This window comes from Apis laboriosa, unplaced genomic scaffold (genome assembly GCF_014066325.1).
Source record: "Apis laboriosa isolate Shangri-la unplaced genomic scaffold, ASM1406632v1 scaffold122_cov146, whole genome shotgun sequence".
Lineage (NCBI taxonomy): Eukaryota > Metazoa > Arthropoda > Insecta > Hymenoptera > Apidae > Apis > Apis laboriosa.
In genome coordinates, this window is record NW_025221084.1 from 2,097,583 (window position 1) to 2,121,514 (window position 23,932).

The 23,932-nt window shown below is 35.0% G+C and overlaps 1 protein-coding gene across 3 annotated transcripts in view; it reads right to left on the bottom strand.

Annotated features, from left to right (window-relative positions):
* Positions 1-23,932, bottom strand: part of LOC122720213 — a 46,594-nt gene that overhangs the window by 13,282 nt on the left and 9,380 nt on the right. The window contains exon 2 of one of the 3 annotated variants that reach the window (XR_006347731.1): positions 9,553-9,635. The exons of the other annotated variants lie outside the window; for them this stretch is intronic. The gene's annotated coding sequence lies outside the window, so the exon portion shown is untranslated. The remainder of the gene's footprint in view (positions 1-9,552; positions 9,636-23,932) is intronic. 3 annotated transcript variants of the gene reach the window in all.

Below are 23,932 nucleotides of genomic sequence, written 5' to 3' on the forward strand. Positions count from 1 at the left end.
AGGGGATGAATAAAGGAAGGTCTCCGAAAAGGGAGGGTTGTTTCCCCTTGCAAGTGGTTCTCATTGGCTGATTTTACGTAATACGATGGAAACACACACTTATAGAGGAATCAGGATATATTTATACCTAGGGAGACAGATAATGGATGGTTGGATAAGATCGAGGTTGAGAACCATTGGCACGTAATCTAGTAGGGCACGCGGCATCTGCGGTGCCCTAAACGAAAGGTCCAGCACCCTGGGCACTCAGAATCGTCGGGAGGAAAAAGGGAGAATGAACCGATGTGGGGTGGAAAATTAGAAGAAAGAAGGGAGAAAGGAACGAATGGAGAAGTGGAAAATGTAGTTGGCTTCTTAGCATCACCCCCTCTGACGTTAAAAATAAAGAGATCGAAAACGAAGATGCTACTATTTCAATCTCTTTCTGATTCTTGAATCTAGCTTAATTGGTTCGGAAGAGAATGAGGTAATTTAAATTGAGAAGAATAGATTATGATTTTCTTGTTTCTTGAGATTTTTAACTCGCAAGATTACATTTGTTTGTCGAATAAGCAAATACTTAAAGAGTTTTAATTACAATTACAATGTCTCGTTTTAAATGATTTTTTCTGAATATATGGAACATATCATATACTTGAATTGTATACTTCAGTAAACAAAGAAAATCATTCATTTTTGATTTCACACGAAACAAGTTTCGATAAATCTGTGGAAACCAAGCTCAACTCGATAAACTTCATTTAAATCGGTAAAACTATTCCATTGCATACCTATCCTCCTCTCCGTTGCCCCGCGGAAACCGCACAATCCGTCGACTGGCAAAAATAGAAATCGAAGCATTGAACCCGGTGTCTAAAAGCAGAAATTGCAATTTTCAACGAAATCCTCCGATTGAAATTACTAAAAAAAAAAAAAAAAAAAGAAAAAAAAAAGAAAAAAAACTAAATTATTTCATTCTTTTCATCAATGGTATGTATATCGAGAGAATATTATTTATATCCCTAAAAACAATGAAAACGTACAAAAATTTCCACCTGATGCGAAACTGGTTGCTCATTTTTGTTATAAGTTATAACAAAAAAGGTTGTTCACTTTCAAGGAAGCCAGCACGGGACCCATGTACAGCTGTAAACACACACGTGCACGCACACGTGAGTGGTTACCTTTGTCATGTGGGAAGAAAGCCGTATAGAGGTGGGTAAAAAAAAGAGGGGCCATATGGCAGACAACGGACAGCACCCTTATGTGTGGGAGAACTCTCCCTTTCTCATGCATTTTTTTCCACCCCTTCGAGCTTTTTACGCGCAGCATCTTCCTGCTTACACGTACACACAATGGGACGTAACATTCGGCGTATTTTCATTGCGTTTTCGCGTATGAACGGTTCTCAATTGTTAATTGAAAAATCGAATCGAAAAAAATAAAATGATAATGTTTTTCCTTCTATGGACGAATGTTTTTTGTTTTGTTCATAAAATTATTTTTATCTATATATAATTAGTTTCGATTTTGTGTTTTTGATCGATTACCAATTATCCTCCATTGTTATCAATTTTTCAAATGGAAACGAATGATATGTTTATGCTATTATATTGTTATATGATGTACATGTTCATATTTATTGATCACACATACGTGTATAATCGTATATAATCTAATACGTATATAATCTTCAAAAATTTCATTTCAAATTAAAAGAAAAAGGAATCAAAAATGAATTTTTCTATTGATTCATCAATAATTTCGTTTTCTCTTGGGAAAGTTCATGATCAAACATTTTAAAAATATCGAACAACTTCAATTGTTCAATTGAAATTAAATCTTATATAAAAAGTACGCGATGATAATTGATGATAATTAAACAAGGTAAAAGAAGGGTCAGGTATATAAGTATCGTGAAAGAGGAAGCGCAAAGGCACGGGTGGAACCTGTTCGCAGTGACGAGTGGGCGCGTTGGCTGAACTTTACGAGGTAGTCATCGCAGGACAGCCAAAGGAGAGAATAAGATAGTTGCAACGTCGCAGGTGCCTTCACCGGCCATGCTAAATAATACACATACGACTCTTGTGTCGTACATTCGTAAGCACAGTACGTTGACGAGTGGAACAGTCACAAGATGTATTCGACTCGAGTGACAAACAGGTAGGTTTTGCGTGACGAATCTTGCATATAGAGATATGTATACATAATTCCATTGTGGACAGAAGAAGGATGTAAATATAAATCATGGATATATTAAGGTTAAAGGGTAGAAAGAACTCGTTGAAGAAATGAAAGATGCCCTTTGGGAATTGTTTGAACCTGTCAAAACAACGTTTTCTTAAACTTTATAACTCTTTCATATGATGCAATCTCTAATCATTTACTCTTGCGTTTATATGAGCAGTAGTGAAAGATTAATCAAAATTGTATAATAATTTTATTATATTTTTTTGCAATAATAAAATCCTTAGTGATTCTTCTTCTAAATCACAATTTAAGAATCTAATGTAAAGCTTTTCGAAATTTTTCTTGAAAATATTTTTAATTTGTATGTAAATATAATGTTTTATAACTTAAATTATTTTATTATTCTAATCTTTGAATAAAAATTGAAAAAAATTGATGTTTATACTGTAAGGAAATGGTTGATAATGATTAATAAGAAGACTCGGTTTTTTTTTATTGCTATCAACATATGATGATATCTTATTTGTAAACGTGACATTTTTGTTCAATATGCATACCTATTTTTTATGCATTTTATTAGTCTAAATATCAACTAATCAGACCCGCATTTTTTGTCTGCCTCAATGCGTCTCAAAGATACACAACTATTTGTTGAATCAAATTTTTGAAAACTTTTTAATTTTGATATCATTGACATTGAAAATAATTGCAGTATTTAATCAAATAATTAATTACAATTAATTTTCAAACTAAAAAATTAAATAGTATATTTTTAAGTAAAAAATATCATACATAAATAATATTATTTACATCTTAAATAAAATCAAATCTATCTTTTGGATAAAATAAGTTCACCAAAAGTTAAAAAAAAAAAAAAAAAAAAAAAAAAAGGATGACATAGCAATCACACTCATTAGCATTTTACCAAACTAGGTTATCAGCAAGAATTGAAAGCAGGTATCGGTGTGCACCGTCAATGTTTCACGCTAGGAAACACCGTATAGACCGAGGAGAATTCCATTTACGACGATCAAGGAGCACCTGATCCCTCGATCGATTCACCTTGCTTTGCCAAGCGGCGAGAACACATCGATGATCGCGTTGCAACGCCATTGTTCCGATCTTCCGACCATCGCGAGCACGCGACTAACCCCCTTCGTCCCCTTTCCAAGCATGAAAGAGAGAGAAAGCACGATTCGTACGTGCAAAAGGCAAGTGACGAAAGTCAACGAATATCCGTCCACCTGATAAGATACGCTTCTTAATTCACTTTGAGTCATATCACTTATCTATTCGAAATTCTATATCTCGGTTAACTAAACTAAGATCGATAAGGTCGTTATACAACGCTACGGTAAACGAGAAATCCCGGTTAATGTGTATAAGTTTAACGAGGTCTCCCTGACCTGATGATTGGACCTGTTGCTGACCACCGACGTTTAATATTAATGAAGTACATAAATCACCATCATTATCCCTTTTTTTGCCAACTTCTTAATCTCGAAAACTTTATAATCCAAAAATTCATTCATCGCGTTACAATTTATGATTCGACTGATTTTAGAAAGCTTGTTAAATTGCTCCCTATTCATTTTACGATTATTCATTTTGCGATTCATTCAAAAATCTTGAAAATAACTATTGCCCATTGCCGAAGGAATTTACTCTGTTTGCGAGAGAGCCTTTTGGATACCTGGGCCCAGGTAGAGAAACGTCCAATCGTCTTTCTGCAACAGGGCTACGCGTTGTTCCTTGACGAGGGTCGGACATTAGGCCACATCGAAGGAATCTTCTTTCTCTTTCTCTTTTTTAAAGGTAGACCCTTTGATCTGGTCACGAGGACAGTGACTCTCAAAGTAAACACGATAACCTATCTATTGGAATATAGAGGAGTAAATGATCAATAATTTGAGAACATAGTTTTATTTTCTTTTCGATTCTCGTCGACAATCTAGCCAGATTGATCGGAGTTCTTTAACCTTTCGTATGAAACGAGGAAGAGGATTTAATTTGTTTTTTTTTTTTTCTTTTTCAAAACTAGATACAAATAATGATTGAAGGAAAAGTAATTAAATTCAATTGATAAATATTAATATTGCTGTGGATTCTTATATGAATAATCGGGACGGAATTTTTGAAAGAATAACTTGCTAATTGCTATGCTTTACAAGATCACCATTCTGGATAAAGTCAATTTTGCGGAAGGAAGTGGTGCAAGATGTGGTACGATATAAAAATAATTCTGACAACAAATGAATTTTTGTGATATCACATTGTAGACCTATATTTGAACATGTTTCGCTCGTGTAATATCAAATTATAGCCAGAAAATATAGTGAAGGAGTAAGAATAGCGAGCAATCGTTGGGACTCTAAGAATCGGGGACCATGATCAGTCACGTATTCGTCATACGGTAACGAAGAATTGAACTGGACGCGTCATCGGGATCCAAACAATGACTTTATCTTCGCGGAATCTGACGAAAGCGAAACTTTTCTAACATCAACAATTTACTTCCAATTTTTCAGACATTCCCGAATATTCACTCGAAATATTCATATCTATAAGAACACTTCTCTTGGCCAAATTTCTTTTAAAAATAAAAAAACAGAAAGAAACAGAAAAGTTCGATATCTCTGTAAATATGGAAAATCAAAAAAAGAATTTTCATTCATTGATTTTATCTCTTTAAAAAAGTTATTGTTTGAATTTGAAGAAGAAGAAGAAGAAGAAAAAGGAAACATTACTGGCGATAGTTATAATTTCGGTAATAAAATAAAAGCTCTATCGTGTTAGAGTTTCGGGGCCCCAATCCTACTTCGGAGAGTCCCGCAGACAAGCTTTTGGACCCTATTGTTGGATTCGGGGTAGGACAGCCCGTATATATACCCTCCCAGGCAGGCAAACGAGGGTTGCAACCTTTTATTCGGCGAAGGGTCGCCAGTCGGCTATCGGCCCCCGGTTCTTTTTGTCTGGTTCGTCGAAGCGACAACGGAGAAATCCCCCCTTGTCAGGCAGCCGGGCGACTGTACCATGCCTGCCTGTTTGCCTGTCGTCCTATGACTGACGACAGCAGGCCAACGCGTATTTCTTTGCCTCGACGAGCGGAAACGAACTTTTACCAATCTTGCTACTAGGAAATGACTGGTGATAGAGGAGAATGGAACAACTCGGATAGAAATACTGTAATCGTGACAATTTTGGGGAATTTCTGATTTAAAGGATCATGGGGAGAGAGGTTGAAAATTTTTAGATCAATCTTTCTCGGTTGCTGAATTATGAAAAGGAAATTGTATAATAGGGATAAAAAACAATGATTGGTGATAAATAATAATTAATAATAAACATAAATTTCTTTTAAATATTTATAAAATAAATAAAATAAAATAAATATTTTATATACAACATATGCATAGAAATTGCATTAAGTTAACCTCTTTCCTATGATTATCATCTTTAATCAAGAAATGCAAATGATCATGAAAAAACTACAATTAAGACTTTATATTTATGCTCTTACGATACCATCATCGATTTTACATGACCATTTGCATCTATTTATTTAAATTTCGATTTGACGATGAACATTTTATTTTTATAAATAATTCTTGAAATTTGTCATATTTAATATAGATAAATATAGGTAAATTATTTAAAAAATAAATAATATTAATATATAAATAATAATAAATAATATGAAAATATTTTTATAATATGAAATATGAAAATATAATTATGAAAATATAAACATTATTATTTTTACTTAAAACAATTATATCACAGAAATTAAATCAATTTGAAAAAGATTTAAAAGAAGTTCGATAATCAGACATTTCTTCCATCATATTTTCATTTTTATCAGCTCACAACAGCGATTCTGCAACCAAACGAAAAAGTTTTTCAATAATGAAAGGGAATCGATTCCCTTTGGGGACAGACCTTTAAAATACAATTTTCTCTACTTCATTGCTAGCTAACGATCTTCGACTTTATGATGATAGTGACTTGCACATTTCTTCTCGTATATTTAACTCTATCCAAATCAAACTTCGCCATTTTTAAAAATTTTTAAAAATTTTAATAAAAATAAAAATCGATATATATATATATATATATATACAAACATTTACCCATCATAATGCAACTTCTCAACTCAGCATCTCGCGATTACGTAAGCATCGCAAGAGCGCGAAGAACAGCATGCCGCGTGACGGCTTTGAAACAGGAAAAGATCCTAGAAAATGGCGGAATATAGCGAGGCGCGAACCGCGCCTGCGGCTCATCAACGCCACTGCGTTCTCGTCGCGTCTCTCACCGATGCTGGAGGAGCCAAGTGGAAGAGTTTACTGTTAGCCGGAGTACACGTAGTATACACAACTAGTGTGTCTAATAGCAAAAGCTACGGGATGTATATCGGGGAGCTAGCTGGTCGTACGACCAACCGACCAGCCAACCAAGCACCACACAGCAGCAGCCATTGCGTTCACCAGACTAGAGAGCCAGCTAGGCCAACGACAGCCGGTTGGGTGTTGGTGAAAGGTGTGGCCGCGTTGGCTACACAAGAAAACGAGAATGCAATATTCCGGCTGCTTACACGATATTCACCGTCAAATACGCAGTCGGTAGAAAAGCATGGAGAGAATCGACTAACTCTAGGCATAATCGTTCTCATCCTGCTGCTTGATTATTCTCTTATTCTCGATGTCGATGAATATCCATCGAACGAAAGAAAAAAGGAAAGGAATACGGAAAAAACAAAAGAAAGAGAAGAATAGAGAAAGATATCGAAAAGAACTTTGATGACTTTCCGGATGTGGTCGAGAACAATCCAAAAAGTATCGCTTAATGCGATTCTTAAACGATCTCTTATGCCTATGTTTTCAAACGCCAAGTATCATTCTGTTGATCCTTACGGAGGATACTTGGCCTACCTTTTTCAGGTATTCACTGATTCATTGTCGGATGTTATGCTGTTCTCTATATTTACATATACGGAACCGGAAGATCATTGTCGTATGATGATACCTATGAATTTTTGGTTTTGTTGTGAGGAAGAAAAATACTGGAACAAGTTTTTTTAAAGGCAACAAATTTTTTGGGAGAAAAAGTTTTTGTTGTATGAACTATACAACTGATTGATAATATATTGTTGCCTCAAGTATATATACACTCTTATCCTTTAAGTATATTTAATGGTGTATTTTAATAATTTATTTAATGATACATTTTTATGTCAACACTTTTTTGTTAGATTATTTTGGTAAAGATAGATTTTTCACGCGATAAATTCCCGCGAAAGAAGAAAGAATGGCAATGGAAGATATTCGCCTGTAGCGGTACTGTCCTTGCACGATCGCCTCGAGCAATACCGGCCCGGGTCGTAACTGTTCCCGTATCCTGCCTCGGCTATTCCTAGCTCGGTGTCGAGCAAAGTGCAACTACATTAAGGAGATTATGAGATATTGAAAATGACGATGAATACGCGGGATACAATCCTCGTTTCGCCATCCAATATTATTTTATTACACTAATATAGTTAAAATTACCAAAATGCATATAAATTTATAATTATAGGCTTTCTTAATATCCACAGATATACTACTATGGAATATTTATAATACAATTTTTTGAATTTTTAAATTATAATATTTAATTTCATAAAAACTATAAATGAAGATGATAGATTTTCATAAACATTTTCATAATTAATTATTCTCATGTATATTAAGAATCATTATCACAGACCAATCATAGTTGAACATTGATTTGCGTCAAATGTAAAGTCTGTTTCTTTTGTTTATATATATATATATATATACAACGTCTAAGATATTGCACGAAGACTGTCTAGAATCATGGAGAATAGATAACATATACATGTTAATAGTGCGAAGTTTGATGAAGTTATATCACATTCAAAACGAAATATCTTGGTCATATTTGTATTTATATATTAGTATGTTATATTCTTCGAATCTCGAAATTTCTATATGAAAAATTGAAGACAGAATGTTGCAGTTTTTTTCCTATACATTTTGCCGCGAATAATAACCGACGTTGCAAAATTGACTGATATAATGAAGCTCCAGCGAAAATCGCTTGCATAAGGCAGCCGCTCGACACGAGCGGGCTGAAGAACACGATACCGAGTGTACGTTGTCAGCACGTCTACGATAGCTGGTGGATGTAAAAAGAAAAAAAAAATAAATCGATTATGTGAGAATTAAAGAATGATTGTTGTAGTGTAAAACTCCAAATTACACGATCAATATAATACGTTAATTGATCGATAATTGTATGAAAATAAATTTCAGAAATTTTTTTTTTAATTCTTTTAAATTGAATGGCTCTTTTTTTAAATATAAAAATATTATAAATAGATAATTTAATAATAAAATATAATAATAAATTATTAATCAATTTATAAAATGTATGTACGTAGTATTAAAAAATATGTAAAAAAATTTAATTAATTTCATAAAATAAAAAATTAATTCGTAATAATAACTATTCTTTTCCTTTAAAAGACGAACTTCGTTATTGTCTTTTAAAAAACTTATTCGAAATAAAAGAAATACTTTTTTTCTTTTAATATTATCTATATGATAATATCCTATCTTTCTACATAAATTTTTATAACATTATTTTTCGTAATTAATGATTTGTATTTATGTGAAATGAAATGTATAAAATTTAGTTACGTAATATTATATAAGAATAATTTCAATTTAATATGCGATAAATATAATATTACGAATTTAAAGGGGTTAAAGAGCGTTTCTATCTGATATTACCCTCCTGATTGCTTTCACCGAAGTAATGATGTCGAATGCATCCGAGAAACCGATTTTGCTAATTGTACAAAATGATTTGTGTACTGTTCGCCACTCATGTTGGTGTCGTTTCACAGGTAAGTCGAACCCATCATCGAAAAATCATTGAAACGTTCAAGAACGTTAAAGGAGATCGTACGAGTCGAATTTACGAGCGTGTCAGCCACGCGCGCTGGTGAAACCAGAGGCAAGCAAAACAACGAGACGACGACGATACGAAAATAAAATCCGTCCCGTCGTTGCACGATGTTCGCGGCCCGTTCCGACGACGCAGCCAAGGTTACGTGCGACGACGAACCAACGAGTCTCCTCGTGAAAGTCAAATTTGTAAAGCGCGTATATGAGAGAGCACATACATGAGAGAACGTGTGAGAGCATTCGCGCGCGCGCGTCTTTTCTCGAAGCGAGCGCGCGTTCAAGCGAATGCAACGCCAACTGGCGGCTTATAAGCGCGATGTCGTTTTTTCGACGCCGCGACGAAGCAACGCGTCGCCACTGCTGTTCCTTCAAGGCTGCGCCGTTACGGCTGACGTCTCTTGCTGCTGCTTACCGATTGCTCGATCCCGTCGTTGGTTGGTAATTAGCGATGGGAAGTTTGTACGAGTAACGCCGGCAATGTAAATCTTCCAATTCCTGCGTAGAAAAATCATCACGTCGAAATTTTGTTGATTATTAAGATTGTTGCAGAAATATTTAATTATTTTTTGCGATCAACTAATCGTTCTAGACATTTGTTGATATATGATCAATACTTAGATACAACTGACAATGATAAATGCATCAAAAACGTAGGATTAAATTGTTTTCAATAACGGACTCCAGTGGTAAAGTCGATCTATTATAGCATTTATGCGATAGATTCCTTTATGGTATAATATTCCAATTAAACGAAACTATTTAACTTTTGCATTTTTTCTAATTTTTTTAACAAAGATTCAGATTTTACGTGATTTTGTGCGTACATATATGTACATATATATATATACATAATTTTCATTTGCAGAAGTAGTTTTATAGATGGCAGATGCAAGGATAAAGTTAAATATGATAAATGCGACGAATACTGGTCTTCTCTTTATCGTTCTCGTCTCGATAATATACAATATAGATATGGTAAGAACATCACGCGATATGGTATTAGCAAGATATGAATGTATCAACGCAAATCTAGTATGATTGCAATGATTCTTACTAGGAAATAATATAATAAAAAAATCATTTTAATTATAAAAATAGCGCAGATATGATTGCATTTTCTTTAATTTTTAATAATAGTATCTATGTTCAAGATTATATCAAAACAGTTCTACGCCATTATCAATATCGATGATGTAGCTTACTACTAGATGATACGAGTAATGCTAGAACAGTAACGAGAAAGAGCTAGCAGTAAACGCAGACGACGTAGACGCTGAAGACTGGCTCTGTCCCGCTGCTGCTGTTACTGTTATTTTTAACTCGACGCCGACGCGTCGAGTCCGTAGTCTAAAACCGTCTACCCTCCTTCCTCCCTGTACTCCACCAGATCAAGCTTCTCTTCTCTACTTCTTCGTTTTCTTCTATATGACCCGAACGATAGAAAAGACGATTAGTGAAGTAATCACTTTGAATGGTATTTCCAAAATGAGGAATTTTCTACTTTTAAAAATGAAGAGCGATAAGTTAAATTTTAATGGAAAAATCCATTATTGAAATCTATGATAATTAGTTCTCGTAACTATGCAATTAGGAATTTTTAAAACTTTTATCCATAATTATTATAAATTTGACTTCAATTAAAATTTTTTTCTTCATTTTGTGTATTTTTTTTATAATTACATATTAAGCAATGATAAAATTATAAAGAATTTTTTTTATACAATAGTTTTGAAAATTATTCGTTACTAATTTTACTTAATTTTTTAATTTCCTAAGAATAAAATGTAAATATAATAACAGGAATTACCATATAAAATTGCCGCGAGAAAGGTATTTATTAAAAAAGTTTTAGCAATGTCCATCACAAAAGAGTGCCGTGAGCGAAGGAAAATTTGTTTCGAAACCCAGTTTTCCCGCCAGTTGAATTGGCAACGCTGCGTAACCAGAGAAAATCAAGAAAGAACGAGACAATGCAATACTGGCAACATGGAAAAAAGAGAGGGAACGAAAAAGAGAGACCTCGAAACGTGGCAACGCAGCGCCAATGCGTTGTAGACTCGGTTCCGTACTGATACCCACGCTCTGAGGTCTCGCACGATGTCGCTCTTGCGCTGAACAAAATATCTCTACACGAACTTTCTACTCGTAAGAATGGGGTTGTCGGCGCAATAATCATACAATATTTGAGGGTAGAATTTTCTTATTTAATATAAAATTGTCTATTTATTTTTTAATTTATATCTATAATATAATAAGATTAAAGAAAGAAATATTCCATATTTAATATAATATTAAAAATATTTGAATTATAAAATTAAGTTCTCTATTTCTAACAAGATAATGTATAATCAAGAACATTATATTTTCCTTTTTTCATATTTGATATAAATATTTTAATTGATATATTATTAAAATTATTTTCTGAAAAATAATTATTTAAATATGATAAATTTTTGTTTTTTTTTTTTAAGTTTTTTATATATTTTAAATAAAGATATATATATTTTATTTATAATAAAATGAAATACTTTTCTTTTTGAAAAACAATTGAAATTTGAAAGGCTCTAGTCCATCGTGTACCGCTGTTTCTTCAACGTTGGCTGGGGCAACTTTCTAGTTTAGCGTATAGGTGTACGTAGCACGTACGCATGGTCTGGCTCATATATAGCAACATATGCGTTAATCGTGTGCGTACAGGGAGTATGTATGCGTGTCCGTCATATTAGTATATGTTTCTTTTTCTATCATTCGCGCACGCGCGCGCACGCGCGCGCGCTCACGCTCTCCCGAGCGTGTGGAGGAAAACTGGTTCCAGGAGAATAGAGCAACTGCGCCTTACCAGCAACAGCAGAAGGAACGAAAACCTCGACACCCTCGCGCGAGTTTAATCTCGTACCCGTATATACCATGATCCTTTCCACTCGTGAATATTTGGAACGTCTGCAAGGACGTACCGCAAGGTGCCTTTCAACAACAAATCGTAACTGAACTTCTTAACAGCAACTACTAGATTTTTTTTTTTAAATTTTCCGTCTCATGAAGAAGAAACATGTTATATAATTGTTTATTGTATGTAGTAAATATTCTAGACTCTAAAATGATTCGTAAATTTAAAACAAAATATTTAAGTTTCATTTCCGGTATTGTTGATTCGAATAATTAACAATAGAAACTAAATTATAAATACAATATGATTTTTTTTCTTTATATTTTGTAATTAAATATCAATTTTTGATTTTTTTAAATTTAGATTCATAAAGATTTTTAAATTTAGATTAAAAATTAATATATATTTTACAAGATTTTATATATCTATAAATTAAATACACGCCTTAGCAACGAAAATTTTAATAGACATGTCTGTTTTACCGACAGAGTTTTCTATTAGTATTTAATAGCGAAGCATTCCTTTTTTACATACTATCATTTTATAGCTCTTCTATTTCTTTATATCTTTCTTCGTTGCATGTGCAGATATGTATACACATACATGTTGCTATATATATATATATATAGCGTCGTACAGCGATGGTGCTCTCTCTGTAATATACGTATCCTCGTTTGACTTTGGGGTAGTTTTACCCTCGCGGGCGGGCAACGGGTTGATTGCACTGACGGCCCCGCATTTGGCAGCTTTCTCACTCGCTCTTTTTTTCTGTCCCTATCTTTGTCCTCTCTCTTTCTCTGACCATCACCCTCTCACTTCCCCGCCTTATTCCTTCCTGTTTTACTCTCGTGTTCCAGCACCGTTTTCTCTCTCCCTCTTTACGTCGCACTCCTAGTTATTCTTTCCTTGTCTTTCTTTTTTCAATTTCTCTCTCTCTCTCTCTCTCTCTCTCTCTCTCTCTCTCTCTCTCTCTCTCTGTCTATCTCTCTCTGTCTATCTCTCTCTCTTGATCGTCCTTTCACTCCCTCTATTTCTGTCATTTCTTCTCTCTTGCTAACTCTCTCCTACTGGGTTGTCTTTCACCTCCCTTTTTCACTCTATCCTCTCGTTTCCACCAACGATGTGGTAAGGGGGTGGAACGAGCTAAGGTTTCCATGGCAACGCCCCATGCGCGCGAATAACGTGTCTCTCTTTATCCCACACGTTCCACCTTCCCCTCCAAAACCATACTTTTCTTTCTTTCTCACACTCTCTTTGCGTTACTCATGGTCTCTCTTTTTAGCTTCTTTCCTTCTTGTTTCATTCGTTTTCTTTCTTCTATGCGCACGCACGCGTACAGCATGTATGTACACCCATACATACTGTTTCGCTATCTCTGTTGCTCCAATAGTGTTCAACGTACAGGCTTGTCCAATATGACCGGCGAGTCCGTACGATATCGAGGCTTCTCGAGGAGGACGAATAACGGGCGCTCTCGAAACGAGGATTCCGCGATGGGCGAAATCGTCGTTGGTGCCGTATGCAAAATTGCAGAAAATGATAGAAGCACATAATAGATAGATTCAACAACGAATTTAAATACAATAATAAAATCGGGAAAGAGTTTTGTTCCTATTTTCTTTTCATTGATATAATGGGCGTGGCAATATATAATATATATAATTTTAAAATAATTTAATTAAAGTTGATTATCTTTAAGTTTCCAATTTTAGTTCTAGATTTATGTATTATTTTTTATTCCGGCAATCTTTTATTAAATATTCACAACAAATATTTAAATTTTTTCTTATTATTATATTAAAAAAATTTTCTTGTATTACAATTTTACAAAGTATGTAATTGAAAAAATGGATAAGTTTTTGAATGTACAATACAGCGTTTTCCCTTCATTGTATTAATTTTTAGTTCTGGCTGAAGCATAGTTAGATTTTCAGACAGCTTCAAGTTAAAAAAAAAGGGAAGGAGCCTTGAAAAATGTATTTTTCTGAGATCGTCAAAACGCATCATGATAGAAAATGAGAGATGACTGATAGCAAGCATCATGAAGGAGAATGAGTATGGCGCGGTCGGTGCTCGTCATGTAACGCGTTGCGTAGGTGTGTTTCGCAAAAGTTTGCTTTACCCGTAGGGTAAAAGCGGAATGAACCTCGTTAAAGAACTCTTTCCGGAAAGTTGCTAATTCCAGCTTTAATTTATTTTATAATATAACGTTAATAGCCATGCGTCCTTTCATCGGTCTGAATATGTATAAAGGGCAAGTGGCAAATCCGCGCCGCTTTTAAACTTCTCTCCGCGTAATAAACTAGGAGAAACTCGTATTTCATTTTCGCGAACTATGTTTTTGAGTAATCTTTTCCCTTCTATATTCACTATATTGTTCGAAAACGATTTTAGATCAAAAGAAACAACATTGATGTTCGAATGAATGACGAACGGCACCACACGATATCTTCAGGGTAATTATTACTGGTGAGTGTAGGAATCATGTCGGCAATTAGAAGATCGCCTCTAGTCACGGTAAATCCAACAGCAAGCACCATTAAGCAAATAACCGCGAGGCTACTTCTACCTGTTATTTGCTGAATTCGGCTGTCAAGAGCCCTTTTCTTCCTAAGAAACTTCATTGACTCTTTCTTATACTAACTATGTATGTCTTAGATTATTATTCAATAGCTATCTACTATACGAAATTTATGTATATTTAAAAAATTTTTAAATAACATTTTTTAATAATATTGTAATCAATTGTTATTATGTTTGTTTATTGTTATTATGTTATGTTTATGTTTTAATTAAAAATGATTTTCATAAAATATTTTGTTACAGTATTGATTTGCTTCATATATATTAATAATTATCTATTGTGAAAATATTTTCTTTAAAAATAAACAGATTCAATTCATGAGAAGAAGAAAAATTTTCTTCATCAACACAATACTGAATCATTAAATATATTAAATTCGAAAAAATCAGAAAGTGATTTCGTCCCTCTCGTTCGAGGTGACCAAGTCAATTCCACGATAATTTGCGCCAGTCGAGACTTCAAAAATGGCCTTAGAATGCAAGAGAGTTGCGACGTATCCTTGCGTGGTAAGGGAAGTAAGAAAGGGATAGGGTTCAAAAGAGAAAGAGGTTAATGGATGAGAAAATGAGAGAGATAGAGAGTAAAGCGAGAGATCGTCCGATCCACGAGGAAGACGAAAGTATCAGTTACGTCCATGTGAAACTGGTTTGGAAGGATGTGACGCGCGTGCACGCATGGACGCACGTATGCATACTTGTGGACGATTGGTACACCTTGAAAATTCCTTTGATGCGAAGAATATCCACCAAAGATCTTATTATAGAGGGGGCTCATTTTCACAGAAATTTATCCTGATCGACTCGTGAAATTTAACAAGTATTTTCGATAATGTTGAAGATCAAAAGTCCTACATGAAAGTAACCAGAAATTCTTTAATTCTTGAAATATACATACTCTAGACAGATAATCAAAGTGCCGACGGCGAACAACGATTTTGTTAGGTGTTAGTGCCAGACTCTTATTCAAATACATTGTTATCTTGTATTAAATGCGTGACATATTGTATATATCATTCGAAGAATTCGAATCATAAAACGCACATGATACCGACCGCAACCAGGTCGCGAAAGATATACGTGCAAACAAGTTACCGACTTCAGTCTAGGACCGATCTAGAGACGAGGCGAATTAATGATGAAAATTAAAGAACGTCAAATTAAATGTTTACCGAAGGAAACACAGTGACAAGATAAATCGCGCACATTGTCCAATGATAATTCAAAAGAGAGTTCTCGTTGTTCTCCAACTGGTCGAAAAATTCGAAAACACAATACGACACCCGAATAACGGAGTGAGACATATCAGCATCTACCGGCGACCTTCCTATCAGATTATCCTGTCGTCTGAAAAGAGACTGAAATTCGTTGAAGCGTCGGTAATGGCATAAACTGTATACTTCATGTTCAGCGACTTCTCTCGCGCGATATATCCAGCTCATTCTGAAATACAGCTGTACGACCGCACGTATTCACCCACACACAGAGAACCATCTAGTCTACTCTTATATACGTACGTGTATGCATGGTATATAGAGCGCACACGAGAATCTGTCGTACATGCAGCGCAATATACTTATGTGTATATATATATATATCTATATATATATATATATAAAGACTATGTATGTATATATGTAGAGACATCTATATATACGTAGCACGTAGCCATAGTTCGGTACGTTCTGTGTAAGGGTAGGGATGTGGTGGTATGAGAAACGAAATGATGGGGATAGCGGAGGCAAGAGGGTGGATTTCGAGGGAGGGAAGGGTATAGAGGGTTGTGACGGATAAGGGAGAAGTAGGGGAGAGGTATAGAAAGGGTGGATGAGGTTGGGTGGACGGGCGGATTGGGGATGGCGCCCGTTCGATAGTGAACGCACGTGGCCGCGCTTCTCGCAGCCGCCGTCGTGGCGCCAACGTCCTATTAACCCTCCACCCATCCGCCCACGCGCCCTTTTGTCGCCTTCCATCCCCACCACTGCGGCATCCAACTACCACCACCACCTTCCACCCTCACCACTGCCAGCCGAGGATTTCCATCGTCGATTCGCGCAGGCGTCTAACTTACTTAAAGGACACTGACTCTCTTTCTGGGGTGACCGGTGGTGGGGGATCGTTTTTTGGGGGGAGATCAGCGAAAATAACGTTGAACAATTTCGGGAGGTACTACGGGAAAGTTTCACCCACCAGGGGAGAGAGAATGTCTGGTCATTTTCAAGGTGGATGAACATATTTTGATGATTTTATGTTTTGCGAAGAGCCGGAGAGCAATTTTTCGAGCGGAATCGGTGGTATATGCGGCATGCGTATATTGTATGAATGATCGAAGAGAGCATATTGATAATTGGTTGTTTCGAGAAAAGGGAATAAAATTGAGATTCGAGCGAGTGAAATAAATCGTTGGCAGTAAAAGGAAGCAGCATCGATTTGCGACTGCAGAGATTATGTAATTTTACTACGTTTTCCTACATGACGTATCATGTAAGAAAAAACAGCTAAAGATTACATAAAGTTGTACGTCTAGGTTTTACAGAATTTTTTTATGATTTAAATAATTAGATATAAAAATAAACTATCTACGTACTATCAAAGTAATTTTTTGCATAAATAAAATATTTTGAAAAATAAAAATAAAAATGGACATTTTTAAAATATATATTATTAAAAAAAAATTAATTTTTGGAAAAGTTATTTAATTCATCCGTAGAATTATTTATCATTAACTATATTCTTTGTATATTCTTTATATCAAAAATCTTGAAATACTTGTACATCGGACGGCATTACGTAATCTCAATTTCCCCGTATCCCTCTCCTCTCCTACTGTGCCACGTAACTGCTCACGCTACTTGAACTTCGAAAAAAGACTGTTCTGCGTGGTAGCAGGTTTTGCTCGAGGATCGATGTCGACTATTCGCCAAGCGTTATCGAACGAGTGACCTGCGACAGCGTCGAGCGCCCTTTCGAAAACGACATTGACGGAGACGACTACGTTGACGTCGACGTACAGTCGGCAACGTCAACGCCGAAGTGGAAAGCATGATTGCGTAACCTAGAGCACACAGCTGAAAGCATGTTGCTCGTGATAGTCTCCCACCAGAGCACCTCGGCGCAAACTACGTTGGATGTAGCCTCGTTACGCGATAAGGCGTTCTTCGTGTGGGTGAAACGACGAGCAATATACGCGATTACATTTTGTGTCTCGGCAGAAGCCGCACGAGGTTAGATTCGCGATATATCCAATGGAATGTTCCACAGTTCATTTTTGAGTTTCGTTCTTTTGGAGAATTTTCTACATACATGATAATGTTTATTTTAATTAATGCTTTATTAATATTGATTGAAGATAAATGTAAATTAATTTGATAGTTATTGGTTCACAAAATTTTATTTTGATAATGGCGAACATTTTACGATAATTAAAAACCAAATTGTATGTTATACGATAGATTTTTGATATTTTTTTCTTTACAAAAGCACAGAATAATAAAAAAAAAAGGAAATTATAGATAAGCATGTAAGGAGACAAAAAGAGAGCATGAGCGCATGAATTCTGCGTCGAGAAGAATTCTTGCGCAAGTATCCGGGTATTTACGCGTGAGACAAGAGTTCGTAATGCTGCATTAGTAGTCGACTTCGTAATTGTGTATGTGTCGCGTGTATGAGTGACGAAGCGCCGTACTGTGCTGCCACCTACAAGAGAGTGCGTGAACTAACAAATATAGCTAGCTTTTGCACGCGATAGCGATCCAGTTGCATGTATTTATTACAACGCGAGAGAAGTTTATCGGATTCTGCTAATATTTTAAAATTTTTGGATACGTAATTTAATAAGAAACAATAAAATCACACATCGCAAATCAATATATATTATTGTTAAAAAATATTAAGAAATATAATTTTCATAAGAATAAAATACCAAGAAAAATTAGCAATAATATTATTTATATATTGTTATACTTATTATTGTGATAATTCTGATTCTGATATTTACCGATAAAAATTTCTAATTCTTTTTTTATCATAACAATTAAATATTTTCATACAAATTATTTTATCAAATAAATTTTTACTAAAGTAATTTCGTCCAAAAAAATCTAATTTTGAAAAAAAACTTTGATAAATAATTCATTAAAGCGAAAAACAATAAAAATAAAAAACATGAAGACTCAGAGTCACGCGGAGACTCGTTGCTGCCAGCACAACGGTCCCCGTTGGAATGCATTTATTGCTGAATGGAGAGTTCCTATCTTCTCCGTTCATACAGTCTCTTTTTACCATCTTCGTCTCACCCACACGGTTACCTCAAATTTACATATGATAAACAGACAGAATCACTATCTCTTTCTCTCTCGACCACGCTTATCCCCCCTACAATGTCGCTTAGCGTACAGAGAGACACGTATCCATACCTCCAAAGGGAGTACTCGTTCCAGTTCGTATATGCACTTGGCAAGAGGGCGGTGCCACCTGTGTGTAGGCGCGTGAATTTACAGTTGGCTAGAATGTTGAGGGGGGAAGCTGGGGTGGTGAGAGATGCGCAGGGGGAAACGAGGGATAACCTGAACCACGTGGCGATCTATTTGTCACGCGAAAACGGCTACCGTCGAATCAAATTAGCTTCCTGATGCGTCTTCGTTCGTTCATCAAGCTAATGGCATTTTTTACAGTGAAACTTAAAATAATATTATCTATCATCGAATATTTTCAAACAACTATAAATCGAGATATAATAATAAAATTTAATACGTATGTACATGTATATATTTAGTAAAAAATTTTTATATTTTATGTACGCAATTCTACAAAATCCAGTTTTGTTGGATTTGTTTTGAGGAAGTATAGTAATAAGTCCGTCGGTGCGGCGTCACGGGAGGCGACTGACTGTCTAAGATCGTTTACCATTCGATTGAACCGAATCGCGGAATCAAACGCGACGGGGGAATAACGGGGAGGAGAGGGCACGTTGAAAAGTGAGACAGAGATACGAGCAGATAGAGAGATATATAGAGAGAGAATCGTGGAGGCACGTGCTACCGAAAGGAGTGGTGGGAATGTAAGTTATGCGCAGCACGTGATCTTCGGAGATCCGTCCGAGCATTTCTTCGTTGGGGGGACGTTCGCACATCCCCTGCACGTTTCTCTACGTGCGCGCGCGTACGTATGTGTAAGCTTCGCGAAAGAGACAAAGAGAAACGCACACTAACAAATACGATTAAACGAATCGTAAATCGCGCGAGTGTATTGGTACCGGACGAAAATGTGTACGTATTTGTAAATCTATCGCACTCGCCCCACGTGTATCAGTATATACATGTTTTACGAGATGTTTTTGTACCAATGATACGTGCCATTCTATGCGATCTGAAGAACATACGCAAACTTTGCGTCTACGTGAGAAAGCGTGAATATTTTGACACGAAACTAATAATCTCATCAATCTAATCACATACGATTTATCCTTTACAATTTTAATTACAAGAATTATTTTGAAAAGCTATTTATAACTTTGTTTACATATTATATTTTCATTCTATATTAATATTGAAAATTCATGTTGATTGAAAAGTTTTATTTTTGATATAGATTGATTTGAAGTATTTAATCCTTAGAGACTTAAATATGTTTATATCTATATTTCCAAGAATTTTCAATCATGAAGATTACCTTAGATGTTAATATCTGTTTTTTTTCAATTATACTCAAAATTCTAAATATATTGAAAAAAATAAACGTTTATGATTTTCTTTGTAAAAATTTTGCAATAAACATTGTGTAACGAATGAATGAAATAATTATAAATATATTTATATATATAAGCACACGTAAACATTCATTAATCAGAACAGTGTAATTTCTTCTAATACATGCATATACATACATATTCGTTTATAAATCAAAGAAATTAAACATACATAACACATTTAGGCATTCATATAATCAATAGAGTTAATAACTACGAGAAACAACTACCAATAAGCAAATCAGTCGCGCGTACATGATGTCATCTATTTTTTACGATAGTACAACGATCGAAAGTCGATCACACACGATGTGGATATACAAGTTCATTGAAAGCTCACATATGACTGCTCGTCGTTCTTTAAAATACGACACGCCACGTGGTTCCTCCTGCCTCTCTGTTTCCCTTTCGTGTTCCGTCCCTCTTTTAACCGTTCCCTCACCCCCGCGGATTTCCACGCCCGGCTTTTTGCCGATAGGGAAGGTAAACAACCGTGGAGAGTGTCACCTGTTATTGCTCGTACGCAAATAGGCTTCATTCACGGTCAACCTCCATACATCGTCGCGTGCTTGTTGTGTACCGAGTTCAAGCGATACTACCTCTGTACTTACACACTTTCAAAGTTTCTCTCTACGACATTGAGAGTCTTCCGTGTAGTCGAGAGAAGTATTAGCGAGTTCAACGTATATGTAACAAGTTTTCTTCTCTAAATTTCTAAATCGCTAAGAAATCACTAAGTAATCGTTATTTCAATGGTATTAAGTTTACCAGTATAATTTTAGAAATCGTCTTCACAAAAATTTCTTTCTTTCAAAATATAAAAAAATTTTTTCAAAAAAGTATTTCAAAAAAAGAATTTCCATATTCAAAGACTCAAAATCCATTAAGAATTCAAAAGTTAAAAATCGAAACGATTTAGAAAAAACAGACATTTCTTTAATCATCAACGACTGATTAAAATCAATTGAGAATTATATAAAATGGAAACAACTAGTCGACGAGGACAAAGCGTATTGCTGCAGTTGCAGGACAAGAAAGATGCATAGGTTCAAAAGACATGAAACGAAATGCACAATCATGTCTATGTAGTCGAAAGGTATGGAAAGATATGGAAAAGTATGATAGGAAAAAGAGGAGGTATTACACAACGTATGTAACCCGATGTATAGAGGGAGATACGACGGCTAGTAGAAGAGAGCATCACAATGCATCGACGCACACTCCGACGATTCCTATATGTTGCTACGCTGCTCGCTATCTCGCTCTTCTTCCGTCTCTCTCACTTTACCCTTTCTCTCGTTCATCCACGTGTGTTTACATCGTACTTTACGCTATATACGAACCGGTGTGCCCCCTGTAACGCGAGAACCTCTCACGCATACACGTGGATCATCCTCCTCCTCCCACTCTCCCACGTAGAAAGTACATAAAGTGTCCTCGTTCACGTCGATATCGTCAGCTGTTGCTTCCTCTGTTGCGTCCTGTAGATTCTCCTACGCGCGTGTATTTGTATCACGTCGGTTTCAGGTGTATCATCATGCCGACTTTTATCGAGTTGAGAAAACTGTCCAAGAGAGACTTTCATTATGATTTTATATAATAAAACAATGTTACCTATGTAGATGTTGTATTAAGATATTGGTATTTCCATAGATATGATAATTCAAAAATTTAATTTATATTTCGGGTGAGATTATATACATTAAAGTGTAATATCGATATTAGAAATATTAGCTCGGCAAATATTGCTGACTGTGTCAATAAGATATAATTATTGATTATGTGAATGAAAAAGATCTTCGAAAAACTTACATTCCTTGGGTAAAAAGTGATCTATAATCATTCATTGATCTATTGGATCCAAATTTATTCAAGTAATCAATCTTATTATCGATAATAAATCAACTGATTCAAAAATGTGAAGGTTAATAAGACGTTTGTATAAATTAACAATTCTGCATAACATTGTGTCTTTTTATAGATTTAATGATTTTTAATTATTTTTAATGATTCAAGATATGAAATATGAAGCTATCAAATCGCTAAATCTTATATTTTTAAAAATGCGATCTAAAGTTGAAGTGTATTACATTATTAAAAATACAAATTTCACAGTTACAAGATTACGAGTACTCGTAATCTATATTGGATGTATTTAACGTACAGTTCACTATTTTCGACGCAAGAACACGTTCGTGGTTCCTGTCCTCGTGTAAATGCCCCCCCATGTCCTCATTGTCTCGCGTGGTACACAAGCCATTTCACGTGAGAACGTACACGCTTGGTCGCGACTCGCGATTGTCAATGTCACGGGACGCGCGCGACTGCTTCTATTAAACGCGTGTGCACCAGAGCACACACGCCGTCACACTACTTGTTTCGACCACTTGGCGGGAAGAAAGAGGGCCGAGAGCGTATTGCATATGCGGAGACACGTGCTCGCGGGACGCTCTTTTGCGGTCTGCACTACTACTACCGGTAATTGTACATGCTCATTCGATTCGTGTTGTACTGGCCGTAGTATACTCTCGGTAAGAATGTTTGGAGAGAGAGAGAGAGATTCTGTTTTTAGAGAAAGGAAAAAAGGTGATACGTGTGAAATTGAATATGCGAAGAAGAATGCTTGGAGTAATCGGAGAATTTTGGTTTTATTAGTTTTAAATATATTATCAATGGATGTAATTAAAAATAAGATACAACATCCGTTATAAGTAGAAAGAATGTGTATGTTGAACAATGTTTGAGTTTGATGCTCGTTATAGTTACGAATTTTATTAGTGAATGTTTTATATAATGTTTATGTTTTCATAAAGATATTTATTAAAATTATAAAATTATTTATTAAATTAAATATTATTTAGTAAAATTGAATTGCTCATCGTTATTGGAAACTGTTCTCTAAAACGAGTTTATTGTTCGAGATACGATTTGGTACATCAGAAGCTCAAAGGAGCTATATAAAGTAAATTTAAATGAAGATATATAGCGTGTAATAATTGAACTATTAGCTCGAAAGAGCTTTTATTGCCCGCTGGAGTATCTGATATTTTGAAAACTCGATACGTGAGATTTTGTTGCTAAATAAAAAACAAGAATATAATAAATGCCGTTTGTAATAATTTTTAATTTTATTTGTTAAATTTTTTTCATTTTTCCTAACGTAAAATAATAGCATTAAATAATATCAAACAAAATATTATATCATTGCTCCTTAAAAAATCTACAAATAAATCAATAATCTACTAAAAATATTTTAACAAAAAGAAAAAGAAAAGAAATATTGAATCAAAAATGAGGGAAAAGGAAATTAATACCAAACATTTGCAATCGTAAAAATACAATTGCTGGGTTTCATTCATCTAGAAAACAATAAAGGAGGCACGAGTTACTGATATAATTTCGAACGGTGAGTGAACAATGCTAATACTAGTAAAGACTAATAAAAGTACAATATAAGGGTCCCGGTAAAGTAGAAAGGAGCGTACAGAGAAAGAGAGAAAAAGAAAAGAGAAACATAGGGTTACGCTACTGAGGATTAAAGGTTCAAGGCCGAATAACAGCGGGGTAGAGGAAGAGAAA